The sequence below is a fragment of the Oryzias latipes genome, chromosome 7 (assembly GCF_053564925.1).
Source record: "Oryzias latipes strain Hd-rR chromosome 7, Olatipes_Hd-rR_3.1".
Classification (NCBI taxonomy): Eukaryota; Metazoa; Chordata; class Actinopteri; order Beloniformes; family Adrianichthyidae; genus Oryzias; species Oryzias latipes.
This window is the reverse complement of record NC_136243.1, coordinates 29,822,967-29,840,814: the sequence shown is the minus strand read 5'-3', so window position 1 is coordinate 29,840,814 and position 17,848 is coordinate 29,822,967. Positions and strand designations below refer to the sequence as shown.

The 17,848-nt window shown below is 37.5% G+C and overlaps 2 long non-coding RNA genes across 2 annotated transcripts; one reads left to right on the top strand and one right to left on the bottom strand.

Moving 5' to 3' along the window:
• Positions 1–713: 713 nt before the first annotated feature.
• Positions 714–9,161, bottom strand: LOC144993832 (uncharacterized). The gene is made up of 5 exons (XR_013657096.1): positions 9,088–9,161; positions 7,189–7,255; positions 6,605–6,673; positions 3,454–3,502; positions 714–852 (listed from the first exon to the last, which is right to left on the bottom strand). It is a non-coding gene; the product is annotated as an uncharacterized LOC144993832 (long non-coding RNA).
• A 7,327-nt stretch (positions 9,162–16,488) lies between these two features.
• Positions 16,489–17,580, top strand: LOC144993831 (uncharacterized). The gene is made up of 3 exons (XR_013657095.1): positions 16,489–16,575; positions 16,996–17,109; positions 17,190–17,580. It is a non-coding gene; the product is annotated as an uncharacterized LOC144993831 (long non-coding RNA).
• Positions 17,581–17,848: the final 268 nt, after the last annotated feature.

The following is a 17,848-nucleotide window of genomic DNA, read 5'->3' as shown; positions in this document are numbered from 1 at the left end:
CTCTTCTGTTAGGCCAGGAAAACTTAATAGTTTTTCAAAATAGCATCAAAACTGACATAAGTAATAAATTATGAATAAAAACATACTAAAAAATCCACCAAAAATGAAAGAAATTGCTTTTTGTTGAGCTTAATCGCTAAAAAGAAGAGGTAAAAAAAATCTCTTAAACAACAAAAAAATGATGGTACTCTTAACTTAATATTTTGTTCTTTAACCATTTGAGGTAATCACTGCAATCAACCAATTTCTCTAATTGTTAATCAGATTTCTGCACCTCTCAACAGGTATTTTGGTGCACTCCTCTTCAGCAAATTGCTTCAATTGTCTCCAGTTTGAAGGGCACAGTGACTATTTTGACCCCTTAAATAAACAGGCTGACTGATTCCAGGTTTGAAAACCCCTGTGATGGTCAGTAAAAACACAGATGTGACCTTATAAACTCTGATGTAAACACCAGCTAATCAGCCTGTAATAGCTTTTTCGGCATCTTTACATGCGTTACTGATGCTTGGTTTTCTTTCAACTTTTCACTAAATCAATGTTGTTGTCAAAGACAACTACAAAGTTTGTTTTTTTTTGGTGAACTTTCATAACTGATCCAGATTTCAGATTTTATCTGAAAAACTGTCAGTGTAGAGATGAATACTGTCAGTTTTGAGTATCTGTTGCAGTGCAAGACACCTTATTGCTTGTGAGAGTTAATTTACAGGAAGAGGAAAGTGAAGAGTGGAGGTTCAGCTGGTGGAGGGAAGCTGCAAAGACTTCAAAGCCACTTCAACAGCAAGGCTAAAAGGACAGTTGAATGGTGGAGCAGTGAACACTGGTGGGCAGAGAAGGATCTCAGCTGCGCTGCTGAGAGAGAGAAAAAAAGTGGTTGAATAGTTTGTTTCCCACCTGCAGGTCAGTGCAGCAGTTTAGTCTGTCACCTCCAAGCCAGAGGGTTTGGGGCTTTCGTGCTCTACCTGAGTCAGCACGGGAGTTCTTCACGTGCTCTGACAACCTTTTAATGTGAAAGTTACTGTAGCTCCACTGGTCATATGAAACTGACTAAATATGCACATGAAGGACCCACCAGATTAGCCACCAGATGCTGCTGCTCCAGCCGCTCACTCTTAGGTAGGCTGGCTGTTAGACATCTGACTTTGAAAAGGTTCACAGCAGCAAGTGAGGAAAAAGTGCAACTATCAACTACAAAGAAATGGATACGATCAACAATTATTAAGAACAAAATGACAAAGAGAGAGGCCAGGAGTCAGAGTCAGTGCCGCTGGTAAATGTAAGCCCAAACCAAAGGCGTGAATGGTTGCAGTTCCGGAAATGACCGTTGAAGGCTGGTTTCAGAAGGGGGTAAGTATATAGATTATGACAGCCCCTAAACCCACTACTATGATGGAATCAACCTGGATGAATGAGAGTCTTCATGCACCAAAAAGAAAACAAATCCCTGTTTTGTGAACAATGTCATGTTGAAACACCATAAGTAACAAATGTTGAATACCCTCATATTCAGAAACACATCTGACTGGTACTTGTACGTCTCCAAATTGTGATTTGATTTCAGTTTTTATGGAGGACAGAACTGGGCCGAGTAGAGTAGATTTTTCCTTTTGTCTAGTTCCTTTAGGAAGAAATGTGTAAATGTGACCTGGATTTGCTCATCATTTGTGTATAAATTTAGCCGGGTGAGTGCGGAGTGTGGTCCATCATTCCTCCTCCTTCGCTCTGTCTTTCTGACAGGCCGGCGAGTCTCCTGGTGAGTGTTGACCTTTCTGTTGAAGGGGAGACGGAGTGAGAGGCAGCAAGTGAAGCGAGAGGAGGAGGAGGGATGCGTGTCAATGAGTGAATGATAATTCACCGGGATCGTAAAATAATTGTGTGTTGTTCAAAGATGTTTAGACGGATCGCGGAGCAGACGATAAATGTTTGTCTGTTTTGGAAGATATGTGTGACTGTGAAAGTGACTGTTAATGTGTTTGTGTATCACACTCTGTGAGGAAAAGTGAGGTGCGATTGTGTGTGCTTATTTGTGTACCATTTGCTCATGGTGGTGTGTGTAGAAATGAGGCTAAATAGAGATATTTCAAACATTTGTCTTCATGTGGTAACCATGACTACATCACAGTGGGAGAGGCTGTCTGTCTCAATGCATTATGACATCAATATTTAACTCTCAAAAAACAAAAAAGCCTACTATACGTGGCAAAAACACTATCGTTATGACAGCTGGTAAATACACACCGGCTGCCTGGAAACCCAATCAATCCATGCTTTTACATGTAAATACACATGATTGCAAGCTGCAGGTGTGTGGCTCTTCAGACTGAAACACACACTCAAACACTGTCAGATGCATATGCACTCAAGTGGAGCCGAAAGAAAAACCTGTTAAGAGTCTCAGAGGGAAACGTATTAGACACTGAGCTCCTTATATGGTAGCAATGTGTAAAATTTTGCAGTCCATTTAAAATAGCTGGAGAAGACTGCTTGTTTGGGTTTAAAAGTTGCTTCTGTTTGGTGAGACTCAAAATTTAAGCTAAAATTGGATTTAATAGCTTGGTTGGAATTTTCTCACCCCAAACAAGACCTGAAGTAACATTGAAACCAGTACAGAGATGTGACAACTGTGTACAAAAATGAGAGAAAAGGTGTGACCGTGTGGCCCACTGGTTTCTATAGAGCTCATTTTGGCCTTGGTCACATGGACCTTTTACGGGGGCTTGACCCCGTACACGTATTACGGGCTTTGAGTTGTCCGGGCCCGTGGAAGGAGAGTGGCCGCTCAAAGGACATCATGAAAATAGAACGTAGAATTGTTGTGTGAGGTTTTTGTAAGGATGAAATGCAAACTTGCTATCATTGAATTGTGATTTGCCTCTCCCCCTTTGTCTGGTCTATACACTTATGTATTTTATGGGGATTTTATTGTTAAACACACTTTTATCAAAAGCTTTGGGGACATTTTAACTGGTTGTGTTATAATGGTTTTTTCATTGTTTAAGTTGTTTTAATTGATATTTTTAGGTAGACTTTTTTAACCTCTGTCTGGGTACTACACATGGAAACAAGCCACTGGGCTAAATCTGGCTCATTGCAGTGATGCTTTTACTGTGGACTGTCCCTGAGAAACAAAGTGATAAAATTAAATAAGAAATTCAATGTAAGTTGCATGAGATTAGGTCACACAGGTGCTGCCCGTATGCAACGCTCCAGTCATTAATAAGGTGCACGTATTAGCCCCTTATTAACCGTACGTTAACCCTGCATGCATGATACATAAGTGCCAGTGGGACGCCAGTAGGATGCCCACACAAACTATGCTATGATTGTCAAATTTGCTCTTTTCTAACAGTCAATCTGCATGCAAGGAGTGCGCACTTACCACTTGAACAACACTAATGGGATTTTTTTGCGCAGTGCAAAGGATTTAGCAGTGTCAAAAAATGAATTACTTACTTTTGTGTGTCATCTTGGTGTTCACTACGACTTTTCACCCACAGCATGCCTGTAGAAAAACATTTGAATCGGTTAGTTCAAAAGGGGCCCAAGTCCAAGAGGTTTGTTTTTCCAGGAAATGATTTTAATTGCATAGCTTAAAGAGAGGCTACACCAAATGATTAATACTTTACCCAGATTTAGCATCAGTTCTTAGCTTGCAAATGCAATAATTTGAAGCACCTCACTTTTATAATTTCAAAGGACAAGCAAATTAAAGTCTCTGGCCTTGGGCCCTTCTTGAATTAAACAGGGGTGCTGCCATATAGGATAACTAGTGCTGCCATCTATGGGATAAAGCAAAACCCATGCAAGAGAGGCCCAAGTCCAGGAATTTGCATTAATGCACTTTAAATGTCAAGCATAGTCAATACATCACAACTGACTTGGGACTTTTTTGCACATAATCAGATAGCTTTCCCCTTAAAGACCATGGAACATATAATATCTATATTTTGAAAAATTGTGGACTTGGGCCGCTTTTGAACTAACCGATTCATTTGCTCAAACATTTTTATTTTACTGGCTCACCAAGCGATCTACTTTTCTTTTAAGCTGCAGAATACATATGCAGAACTACTTGGTATTTATTTGGTCAAATTAGAGACATCCCAACGCTAGAGTGGGATCACAGCAGCATCAGCTAATAATTTTAGCAGTTTAAATACTTCTTTTCTTCCTGATTAATTAGCATTATGTATCCCGAACCATTTTAACTGTGTAATGGCCAAGGACAAAACATGACATTCAAAAATCTTCTACAGACAAGTGCCTTAACATTTGTGTATTCATTTTAGATACTTCATTTAGAAACCGTCAATCTTCACTTGTGCATACCATACAGGACAGACATTCATTAGTGCAAGCTGAGAGGAAGCTATCAATGCCCATTCCTTACACGTTCAATAAGATGCATCCAATCACTGACACTGTGCTGTACTGTTAACTGCGGAACAAACAGTAGGAAGATAAACACAACTCGTGAGTTCATTAACCCCGTGTTCTTTGCGGAAAAGTCTTTGATGCTAGGAAACTAAATTAATTTGTTTGTCAGATGTAATTCTGGGCATTGATGTTTTTACGTACGGTGAACAGAAGTCCATTAAAACTTTAATCCGCCTTATTTGCATGACAAAAGAAAACCAAAGCAGAGAATGACGAAGGCCAATGACCGAAAATTTTAACCAAGACTTGGGGAAACAATTGCGCCGCTGGAACAGAAGCAGTGGATTATTGTACAGTTCGGTTATTTTATTCTGCTTTCATTTTTTGGGTCTGTTACATTTTTGTTCTTAATGTATTGGTGACATGTTTATTTGTCTCTCCAGGTTTGCGTTAATCACTGCAGCTACTTGACAGATTGGACAAGCTTAAGGCAGCGTGTTTCTGCTGTGAGTTCTAAAAGCTTTTTTAAATGCAGACAGTTTTTGTAGCAACACTACAGTGTAAACATGAAGCCATTGTTTTTGGATTTAGACCTGCTGTGAGAAAACCCACTGGAACTTAAAACAATAGCAAAAAATACATTTAATATAATCCTTGAAATGCATTGAGCAAAAACTGCAAAAATACCATTTGTCAACAAAATGTACCATTTCACAAAGCAAGTATGATGGAGAACATGGGGCTCATGTTAACAAAATCAAATTAAATAAAAAAGATTTATCTTTTATTTAAGACGATTAAAAAATACGTTTGCTCAAATAAAGTAATTACTATTGCTGGCCGCAGTCCTGGACTGCAAGGACAATATTGTTTTTGCAATTCTTTTTTCGTATTTTGACCCCAGGTGCATAACGAAAAACTTGGTACCCGTTGAAAAGGAATTATGGGCATGTAATGAGCGACCCCCGTCAATTAAAGTGATGACATCTCATCGGTCGAAAACGAATGGGGCTAAAATCTCTTATAGTGTTCCCTCACTAGATCACAATTCAACTTTTGCGGTCACCCTGCTTTAGCAAAACTTTAAACAGCTGCATCCTTATCAATCAATTTCTTCCGGGCAGTGTCTCCTGTGCAAAGGCCTGCACATGCAGCTTGACAATGTTCCATAAATCTCCAATCGGGATCAGATTTTTGTTTTCATTTTATAAAATCTGACTTATTTTTGTATGAAGGTTTAAACTTTGAGAGAAAAATGTGAAAATGTTCATTTCTGTCAGAAAAGTGGATGAAATGTGTGATGAGAACAAGTTATTTATAGAGTGTGTCACCCACAATATACGAGGGAACGGTAAACAAACCAAGAACACGTGTTGGGGATGTTCAGAGAAAATTTCAAAATGATTATGGGATAGCCATAGGACCTACAGCTAAAACGGCAAAGTGTACAAATTGGCAATCTTCATATTTTGGCACAAATTTTGGAAGAAAAACTTTTGTTTGAGCATTCTCTATGAAATTACACACACACACCAACAGGTAGCGTCTACAAATGCAGTCAAAGGTTTGTTGACCTTTGACCTTGGGTAGAGGCTGCCATTTTGAATTTGACCAGAAAAATCACCTTTAGTACCTTTGAGAATTTCATGGGAGAAAATGTTGTATTTAGATGTTGAACAATGTCAGAGAGCTCACAAAAGTGGATTTTTACCAGAATATTGTGAAAATATCTTTGGCTCAAGCTCAACAAAACAATATGACATACAATATGAACATATTGGGAATTTGGGTATGATTATATAAAAATAAAAATAAAACTTTATTTGTCGGGGACATCCAAAAATGTACTTTTGCCTATTCTCATAAAAATTACATAGACATGTTCGTCACCCTCAGGGGACCATAAAATAAAAAAGGTTGTTATGGATATAAAAACCAACAGAAAGGTGTTTTTTCGTCTGAATTAGTCACATGGAACCCTGACCAGGGTGGCATGGGCAGAAGGTGAGGGTGAGGGTGAGGGGCGTGTGGCAGCTGCTCAGCCAGTGAGAACTGGTCAAAAAGGGGCAGTTTTTAATTTTTTAATTTTCAACTTGGAAAGAGCAATTGATCGTGAGTTGAAATGTGCTTTCTCCCTTTTTTTAAAATATGGATTTATGTGGCATTTACTTTGACTTTATTGAAAGATGCACTGTCCTAACTTCTAAAAAGGTCTGTATGGTTTTACTATTCCGTCTTTGTCTCTGTTGCTCTTTCCAACAGCTGGTCCTGCATGTTGAATGGACTGCCAGGGCTGCTGGAAAGAAATGGAGAAAATCACTTAAGTGAATCCCAGTTAGACAAAGTAAATAAAGTCACAGCTCCTCATCCTACTATATCTGCCGGAATGATTTTAGACGGATGGAGTCTAACAACATAAAAGTATCAGAGCGATAGTTTTTCCCTTGATAATTCCCTGGTGAAATCGTGTTTCCTAATACTATCCATCAACTTGCTCTGTTGGTGTGTGTGTGTGTGTGTGTGAGACAGATTGGGTTTGATACGACAGGTGTGTGGGTGATGGAGGAAAAAAAGTGGCAGAGAACCTGAGGGAAAGAAAAAAAGAGAGAGAGTGAATCATTCCCTGAACAGACCACCTCGACACCGTGATATCAGATGCATTATTTGATGATTGGATCGCTGGCAACAAAAGCTGATAGATCTCCGTCTGAAATTGATTTCTGTCTGGATGTGGTCTTCAAACACACACACACAAGCACACACACGCACACACACAGTGTGTGAGACAGAAAGCCAGGAGAAACTAATTACCAGTTCACTGAGTGTCTGAGAAGCCCGAACCTCAGAGAAACCACCTGAAGGACTGGCAGAAAGGCAACTAGAGATGAAATAAATTGGAAAATTAATGTTCTATTATTGGAGTGAAAATGTGTGGGCTGCTATTTTCTCAGAGTCACATAGTTAGATCACCTCTGTGGTCACTTTCAGTCAACTTCAGGGTCAAGTTGATTGAACTATGGAAAAATAATGGTGCTGCACAGCAAGCTGGCAAGCTGTCTTCAAACAAATGCTTGGAAATAGGCAGATTTACAGTTGCCAGGTTTACAGTTCTCTGTCAAAAATATTATCACATCCGTGGTGCCTGGGGATCTCTTTCACTTGTTTTCCAACCTTTTTCTCCGGAACAAATTGAGTTTGGTAGGGACCTGATATACATTGTTGGTAAAAATATTGTTTCAAATGGTTAAAAAGGGATTTGAATGTGTTTACATGTCTGAGAAATGTTGTTGTGTTGTGAGGATGAAAATGTTAAAGTGTCAGTTTAATAAAAGAGAATTTGCTTCCTTTACAAAGCTAAGTTTTCAGGGTAAAAAAAAAAAAACACTTTAGTAATGACAGTCATCTCTTCAACTATAAAGCCTTTTATAGTTAAAATTATGCCAAAATCAAAAAAACCTGTGTGGTTTTCTAAGACATAGTTTCTGCAGAGTGGCAGTAGTTCATTAGAAATTCACTTCTGAATTGTTGGCGGGACTGTTGCCATGGAGTAAACCTTTCCCATCATCCTTTTGTCCCCACTCTCTCCCGCTAACGCACAACCCCAATCTTACATTACCAGTGTAACAAAAGTGGTAAGCAATATTGAAGCTATACACGGTTGTACAGTTTTGAGCCACATACCAGCTCAAACAAGGAAAACAAAGAATCTAGTCGTCTACAGGTGGATGCACCTGAATGGAGCGGAGCAGAAATGTCACAGAAAACTGAGAAAACTGATAAGAATCTTCAACTGACAGTACAGTGTTAGTAAATTGAAATACTAATGGTAATAAAAGTAGTTAATAAAGGTCTCAGACAAAGACATGCCTCCTGACCACAACCACTGGAATTTGTTATTGATCTTTTTAACAGTAGATAAAATCTATTTGATCAGGAGAAAATTAGGTTTTTACACACTTTTTCCATTTGCCTTGGCTCATCATGGGTTTTTTATTTGTTAAGTTTGACAAGTGATCCTCTTTCTTTTCACATATTTTTCAGGAAACTTTTTGAACAAAGAGAAAAAGTCAAATTTGCAACTTTTTTTTGGGTCCTTTGAATAGCAGATTAACTGTCTTTAGGTCTGCAACATCCATGCCTCTGCCCATGTATAGAAATAACATTAGTGGTCATAGCGATGCTGTTACCGGTGCTTGTGACTGTGTTTGTGTGAGATGGGCAGGGGGTTACCGCTCTGTCAGAACTCTTCTGTCACACTCGCTAATGATCAAAGCTCTCCCTGGGACCCCCAACCGTACAACCAGTCAACTGGACAGAAATTGCTCAGCCATGCAGCTCGTGCTCTACACAGTCAGTACAGGATCCCTCTCACACACACAGATATAGGTACACACATTGCCGCATGTGACCTCTGCTTCTGCTTTCCTTCATCCATGCAATTCTTTACTTTTTTTTTTCTTTACATCACTCTGGGTTTCCACCTGCTGTTTCAGCTCCTTTGGTTTTCTATTCCCACTTCAATGCATAACCACTCTCACCAACCCTCTGCCCCTCTGTTGAATCACCTTCCTGTTAGTTTGCATTTTGCTTTGTGGATCTGTGTGCTTGTGTGGTGGTGGTGGTGATGGGGGGGGGGGGGGGGTAATATGCTGCTTCGTGTCATTTTTAAGTTTATGTCACTCTGCACATTTTATTTTTTATTAGATTCACTTTTTTTCCACAATGTTTGTCTTCCTGTTCAGAAACCTTTACTGCATCACCTCCCATTTTAATGACAGCACTGCAAAAAAGAGAAGAACGTTAATGTTAGAAAGAAAATCAATAGAAAGTTGTAAAATGATCTGTCCATCCAGCAAGTCATTTTTTTTTAAATAATAAGATATCAAAATCTAGAAATAAGGACTTACAAGAATAAAAAAAAAAAATTCTAAAAAAAAAGCTAACTGTTAGATAGAATTACTTCATACATGATTTTATACAGCCAGGGGCATAGCTAGAAGATTTTATTTGGGGGGGCAGAAGACTTTGGAAGGGTGGCAAGACACCAGAGTGGAAGGCCATTAAAAATGAAATGATTAAAAATATGTAATTCTAACAGTTTTATTATTCTTAGTGTTTTTATTTTATTTTAAAATTGTGTTTTAGTTATTTTTGCAATCCCTAAAGATACTTGTATTGATGATTTCTCATTCTTTGTCAATAATGACACAATTATTTAATCAGTAATTGAGGGGGCAAAGCTATTTGCTGGGCAGCTGCCACCCCTTGTCCCCTGTAGCTCCACCCCTGTACACAGCCCAATAATACATTTTTTAAATTGTTTTGATTCATTTTAATCATCATTTTTAATACTAATTTCCTTATTTCCTTATTTGAGAAAAAACGTGGAAAAATGTGGAACAAAGATCATTTATAACAGCTTAAACCTGATAAAATATCAATGGTTTGTTTATAATCTCCAACATGTTTGAGAACCTGTTGCTTCCTATTTCCATTATACGTAATGTTTTCACACTTTTTCTAGTCAATGCTGTGTATTTTTTCCTTTTATCCTTAATATCTAACTGTAAAGTTTCCATGCTAGGTTTTCCTACAACTGCAGGACTTGATTGGCTTATGCCTTTTTCCTCATTACAGCCTTTTTGTAGTTATTAAAAATGTAACTCAAGTTTATTTTATAGTTGTTGGTTTTTTTGTAACTTTTGGTGTACTTGAGATCCTAGTCTAAAGATAGACTGCACTTGGCCTCGCTTTTACTAAAAATCTTCTGAGGTTAGATTTTACTCTGTTGCAGGGTTAAAACCCCAATCAAAAACAGAACAGCACTCCACCATCATCCCTGTGATTACTGAAGAGATTCAAGCCCTCCCTCTCCTCATCACAAACCACTGATTTGTGGTCCTTCGCTCTCCCTTTCAAAAAAGAGCCGGCATCCCACCACTCTTCTCCTCACATCGGCATCCCCTCTTCCGAGCTATGCGACAGACTTCAGAGTAAACGGGCAGGAAATAGAGCAGAGAGACGAATCAGCCCAGCATGAGCCTGGAACCAGACCAGCACACTGCAGCGGTTTATGCACAGATACAGAGGAGCCACCAGGGAGCCACGTTTCATTTTTAGCTTATGGGCCCGAAAAAGCTCTTATACTGACGACTAATGACTACTTTTACATCCATAGTGTGGCGATTTAATGTGCTTTTTAAAATGACATTACTTGGCTTTGAGCCTATACACCCGTTCGTATCACATTTTTTGCATGTATTTCATAGACCCCCATCTCATTAGCATGATCCAAACTTTTCTCAAAACCCAATTGTATATACAGTGGTTCATGTTTATAGTGAGTTATCGTTTCACTAGTGGCAGCCCAAGGGCATTTCCTGCTCAGTTTTGCTCATTTTCAAAATTTTGTGTGGAATAACTCGTCTATTGTTATTCATTTCTTCAAATAACTGCTTGCTGTATTGCATTATTGATAATTTATTGGTTGAATGTTGTAAAGCATTCAACATTTTGTTTTCCTGTTTCTCTTTATTTATTACGCGGTCTTCCGCCGTTTTTCGCCGCTTAACTCCTTCTCCAATTTTGAACCTATTTTAACCATTCAACTATTAAAATGTTCAGCTCTTTCAGCTTATTCCAACTATGACTTTTGGTTTTTCAAATCCTTGAACTTTTCAGGATATTCCAGGATTTTTGCCTCCATTTAAATACATGGGGAATCCTTGAAAACCTTTGTTTCTTTCAACCATTATAACTTCAAGAGACTTTTAGCTAGAGACACCGTTCAAACGTTAAAATGATCACAAGGCTTTGGACTGCAACATAAGTTTTGAAGTCATTATGGGATGTCGACGGTTTGGAAGCCATTTTGTGTTCTTCAAATTTTCAACAGTTCAGCCATTTCTGCAGCAAATTGAGCTTTTATTTTGCAGTACAGCATTCAACCCTGTATTTTCTTCTGGAAATGCAGCTCCTTCTAGTTCTTTATACAGTTACATTATATTAAAATTGTCTGGGTCAAATTTGAGAGACTGGGTAAACAAGAGGATTTTTATCCTGAGCACCAACGTCAATATGTAACGTTGTTAGTTACCAAATCAGCCAACCCATCATATTTGATACTTTCTATATCTAATAAAAAATGATATTGCAACCTTTTTTGTGGATTTCATCAAAGGGTTTAAAAAAAACATCTTAATTCCAAAAATTGACCTTTTTTGCCAATTCTTTGATGTTCTGGCCTTTATGGGGTTAAATTAATTTTAAAAAATATAAAAAATCTTATTTTGTCATGGAATTAGTGTCTAAATGCATGTTAAGTGTGATTCAGGGAGTCAGTAAGCTGTTGAAGGTCCACATTTGGATATAATTTAATATTTTTTTTACAAATACAGCTCTTTCTAAAATATATACAATTTTCCAAAAACTACGTTAAAAAGTAAAACCAATTTTCTAAGTATGTCAAAAAATAAAAACAACCGGATTGATTGGTGCTGCCCATCAACCATGAAATTCTATGAATTATTCTTTGAAGACCATTTTAAATCAGACTGTCCCCCTTCAATCTATCATTACAGTGGTTGTCTATTTTTTCCTCTGGACTTAAAAGCATCAGATCAGATCAGATTACCCCAGCTCATGTGAAAAAAAACCTAGTGCTGATTACAGCTGAAAATGCTCAAATCCAATTTGTTCCAGACATTTCTCTGCTTTGTTCAAACAATAATGAAATGCCGCAAACCAAAAGAGTCACAGGTAAAACACAAAACCAGTCCCTCAGCTGGCCAGGAATTATCATTTCACCAAAAATAAAGCAAGACAGTCAAAAATGATAAGATTTAAAAGAAACCAAACCAATCCAAAATAGCATAAGACGATTAAAGAATGTTTTAAAACACTTTGTAGTTATTGACTCTGCAGAGCTCAAATCCCCTCCTTCAGCTCTCTGGCTGGTGAACAATCAGAGCGCCACCACGGCTAACAGATTCCCGTGGATTTAGAGCACAACGGGTGGGCAGTCATTCCCCCCATAACCCTCCACACCCCTTTCACCCAGTCACATGCATCCTTCCTCTCAGAGCACCACGCTCTAACTGCATGGTTTTCTATGCAGTCTGGCTTATCAGCGGCTGCCTCGGCCCGGTGAATAGAAAACCAGTAAAAAAAGAATATGCTGCCAATGTAATCCACGTGTACCTATGCTGTCTAAAAAACAAAGCTAACAGGCACACGCCTTCCTCCATTTGCTTCAGCTTCTTTATCTATACAACCTGCCATTGCTTTCAAAAACAGATGTGTGCATCAGCAGTTCACTAATAGAATCTCTGTTATTGACCCCCTCCATTAAATATCAGCTTTATAAGTGCTTTTATGTTCTTGTGGCATTGCTCTGCAGATAGAGGACATATATTAAGAAACTTAAGCTCAAAGATGCATTGCTGAGTATTTCTTTACTCAAATCGTCGTGAATCAGGAGCAGACAAAAAATGCTGTTGGAAAAAGATTGTATTTGTTTCGTAAAGGATATGCTGGGCGGGCCACAAGCTCCCTGCTCTGCTCCATTCTGATGCATCCCTTTGTGGATCCATGTTTGTCTTTGTTTTCCTCGTCTGTGCTGGAATCTAGCTCAAAGCTGTACGACTGCATAGCTCCAACATGCTCGCCATTTTGTTGCAGCGCTAATGTTAGGTTGGGACTGTGAGGGGCTGTAGGCTCGGCGGGAGAATGTGTTAACAGAGATCTCAGCTATGGGTAATGGGAATGGGGGTGGGATTGCTCCGGCCAACAGTCTCATTTACAATGAATTTCTAATAAATTACTGTTGCTCTGAGGAAATAAAATATCCAAGATAACAGCACAGTTTTTTTTAATTATTATTGTGGATAAAAACGGCATAGTTATAGTACAAAGACCACTGGGAAAACTTTTAAAATAACTAAAAAGGATGGTTGGAGCAAGTCTTTAGCTCTTCATACATTTTAATACATTTTTAAAGTTCAGATTTGGTAGAATAGTTTAAAGCTCATTAAAAGTTTCTCACTTTCATCACGTACGCTGTCGGCCAGGAGAACCCATGACCCAGATTCAGTCAACTCCCTCATGCTGAGTGATTTGGCTTCAGGTTGATGGGAGCCAGGTGTTTAATGCTCTTGAGTTTAGCATAGTAATTTGGTTGGTCTCAGACAATTGACCAATGAGACAATTAAGCTCAATTAATGACTGAAGTCTGAAGTCTCGGATGCCAATATGTTCTTGCAGAAGACCGAGGTACAGAGATGGCAGCAGGTGGATGACTACAGCGCACTGATATAGCAGCAACTCAGCCAAGTTACAGCTACCAACTCAGTGAGTCTGTGAGTGTCTGTGTGTTTGTGTCTGTGCACATGTTTATTGACTATAATCATGAGAATTGTACTATTTCTATTTCCCAAAGCACTGATAATATTTGCTAAAACAATACCAACAAGCTGCTACTGAGACATATCAGCTCTTTGCAGATATCAGAAGGTCTTAAGTAAGGATCTGTGTGAAAAACATGTCCAGGTTGGATCATTTACTTTAACTTTTGCTTCTGAGTAGTTTCCAAAAAGGTAATATTGTAAAAATTACTCCTGTTCATGGATATTAGGCTGTTCTTAGATACAAAAGAAGGAAAGGAGAGTTAAAAAAAGGCATGAAATGTTCATATTTCAATAGCTGCCTGGAGAGAAAAATAGAATCAGAAACATGTTGAATTTTTGTTGTAAGAATCCAAATCACCATCCAAATTAATGTCATTATCAAAGTGTTTTCAGGAGAAGTTTTTGTTCATCATACACAAAGTTCTACACATCTTAATATAAAAAAGTGAGCATTTTGAACTTTACGTAAAAACGTTATTTACTGTTTTCAAAAATAATCCTGATTTTACCCAAATATTGTCAAACAGCATAAAAAATCAAATCTTTTTGCATCTGACACCACGAAGTTTGGTCAGATTACTTATGAGTTGTAGTGTTGGACTTGAATAATGCTTTCCATCACCCTGCTGCTTTTACCTTCAGAGTAACACGGTGCTTTGAGTCATCCTCACAAGTTATCACAACAGGAACTGGGCCCAGTTATTGCCACTCGCTTTGAAAATTAAATGCAATTGCAGGCACACGGATTAGAAGCTGAACGTACTGGATCTGTACGTTAAATTAGCATTTCATGTTGAATGCACCTTAACAGCAGAGTTGTCTTGTTCAGTTATAGTGACAAGCTGGTTGGTGGATGTTTTCCCTAAAGGTGTACCTGACTGCAGATGATGGACAGAAGGAGCTTTTGATTTTAGTGTAAAACTCCTCTGACACAATGGTCAAGACACGCTTTTCTTGAACATTTTATTTTTCACCCCAAAAGAATTGCATGCTGTTGGACGATGTGACTTTTACCAGGCTCCGTATTCATTCCTGATTTTCTGAGCAATGCCCCTTTGCCACAATTAATTCGATGGCGTCTACTCTAAATTGCCCCAGGTGTGTATCTGATAGTGTTTGAGTTTGTGGCCCTGCAACACACTGGCGACCTGCTCAGGTTGTAGCTGTGTTGGCTTAAGCAACCCTGTGACCCATAAAAATGGATGGATGATACTCGACACTCCGTATTAAACACTTTTTTTTACTTCCATTTTTTAGAAAAAACAAAACAAAAACTAATAGGTTTGGATCTTCCATGTGGCACTAAACATCTAGCTAGCTCACTGAATTGTTAGTGTACTCCTGTGTTCTCAGTTGGCATCATTTCACACCTCCAGCTGTTTCCCACTGCATGTCTGACCTGCTGGACTTCATATTACTGCTTTTCCACAACATCACACCTGACATAAGTTCTCAGGCGTCTGTAGACCAAACAATAAAACAGAAACATGTGTTTTTAAAAGTGAACTACAAACAAGGACAACAGAAAGACACCAGGGTAGTAAAATAAAATTATTTATTATAACAATGAGTAGGGTTGTGTATCTTTCCCTCACACATGATTCGATTGATTGATTGATGTTAAAGATTCAACTAACTTTGTGGCGATTTGATAAAGTCCAACTCTTTAACCTAAAAGGAAAGATATTTAACAGTCATTCAATTTTTTTTTTCTTATTGGCACTTTATATATTAAGCAACAAAAACAAAATTTTTAACAACAGTTTCAAACATAAAACCTTGAATTTTGGGTCTTTCTGACGGTTTTGTTCTTTGTGGTAAAAAAAAAAGGTGTGTCACGTTAATTTATTCAGGTATTGTTTGAAGTGTTGGGATTAAAACATAGAAGGGTTGTCATATTTTTTGTGCATACAAATATGCATCCCTCACTGTGGTTTTACCCTCAGCTAATTGTAATTGACCTGACTTGGTAGAAGTAAGTAGAAGCCGATTGGACATATTTTTGTTTGCATCACATGCAGATAAACAAGCAAAGATAGTAGAGTTTACGGTGGCCCTGAAGTGCAAAGCATTCAACAAATCACTCGATACAAAAACATTTTTAAGAACACAACAACAATTAAAAAAAAAAAAAAAAAATTAAAAAGCAGCATTACATTTTAGAAAACAAAACAAAATTTCAGAAACCAAAACTTGAAAAACAAAAATGACAAAAAAAAAAACATTTCAGAAAACAAAATTAATTTCCAGGAAAAAAAAGAAATATTAAAAAATGAAAACATTTCAGAAAAAAAAAATAATTTCCAGAAAAAAAATGAAATATTAAAAAATGAAAAACATTTCAGAAAAAAAATGAAATTTTAAAAAATGAAAAACATTTCAGAAAAAAAATGAAATTTTAAAAAATGAAAAACATTTCAGAACACAGAATGAATTTCCAGAAAACAAAACGAAATCTTCAAAAATGAAAAACATTTCCAAACCGGAAGAGGCAGGTACTATGGGACAACGCTGATTGGATGATGATTTTTGTCAATCATTTGAACTGAAAAGTATTTTAAATGAAGCGATGCTGGATTTTATCGTCCAAACATCAATGTACTATAATAATCTACGTATTTCCCATTTATATATCAAATAAAAAATGCAGCAAACTGTTAATGAACTTTAAAATTATTTTTTTAACATTTCGCCTGACACACGGTCACCCGGAAGTAGTTTGTGAGCACTTTTACTTTGAACGCTGTGCGCTAATGTCTACGGCTGCGAGGTTCACGCTGTCAATCATCTTCAGGTAAGAATCAAGTCTGTGATCTTTTCTTTTGTCAGTCACATGTCTCTAGGGATGTTAATTTTAGGATGTTAAAGTGCTGCTTTGAAAAGATAATTTCTTTTTATCTTGCGCATGCGCAAAAGGAACCCGATGGAGACGAACCGTCTTCACATGATAGCCGTTCCCGTTTTCGGTGACAACATGAGAGAAAAAGCTCCGAGCCAGCCTGATTCTGTGATTTATACAGTAATTACAGTAATTATATGGCATCAGTGTTGCTAAAAATCGACTTTAAGATTGAAATCAGTAAACAAGTTCTTATGGGAAATAATAAAGTGTATTGTATATTTTTGAACCATACATATACATATACTGAAACTTAAAAATGAACTTTAAAGTTTATAAAATACTTAATTGAATTAACATGTGATATTTCTGCAGGTGAAGTTTTCAAAGCGAAGTTCCAGAAAGGTTTGTGCTGCAGAAGAACAGATGGCAGCTCTACATGGGAATACAAGAAGACTAAAGTCATTCATATCATTGTGCAGTGTACAGGCAAGTCACCATGATTTATGTGCACTGTAATCAATAAATATTATTTAACCTTAATATCTAATTTTTTTTTTAAATTGCAGGTCCTTTAAAAAAAGTCTTTAACCTGCTGCATAAGCCTGATTAGTTGTAAATGATGCAGTGGGGAGTGAAAAACGAAGCACAATTCCTGGCTTTAGCGTCGGGCTGATGATCTGGAAATCGCATCTATGAGGAATCGCATCAAACACTTGTACAACTCCAAACAACTTAATGTTCCTTTAAGCCAAACTCCAGTTTAAAATGTTCATATTAGGCTTGCTTCATTTAGGAGTTTTTCAATGTTTACCATTTTAGGTTTTAAAGCTTTATTAACAAAGATGATGTTTGATTTTCAAAGCTGTTGTTTATAAATGTTTCTTTGTCAATGAAAAAACTGAATGCTGACGTGAGGATTGTAATAATGGATATGAAAATAAACAAATTTGTTTCATAGCAATGCAGTATATTTATTGAAAACTTAACATGAATACGTTATTCAGTAACGGAAACAAAGAAACAGTTGTGGATTTTCCTTTATGGGCTTCTTCATGCAGTCAATCAAATGTTCCGTTTACAATCAGCATTTACTCAGCGTACCTGTCAGTCACATTTATTAGAGGAAGAAATGCATCTGGGAAAAGTCTGTTTGTGCTTAACAACTATATCAAAAAGAGTCATGTCAGGGAAGTTTTGTCCACATTGCTGCTCAGCATCACATCCA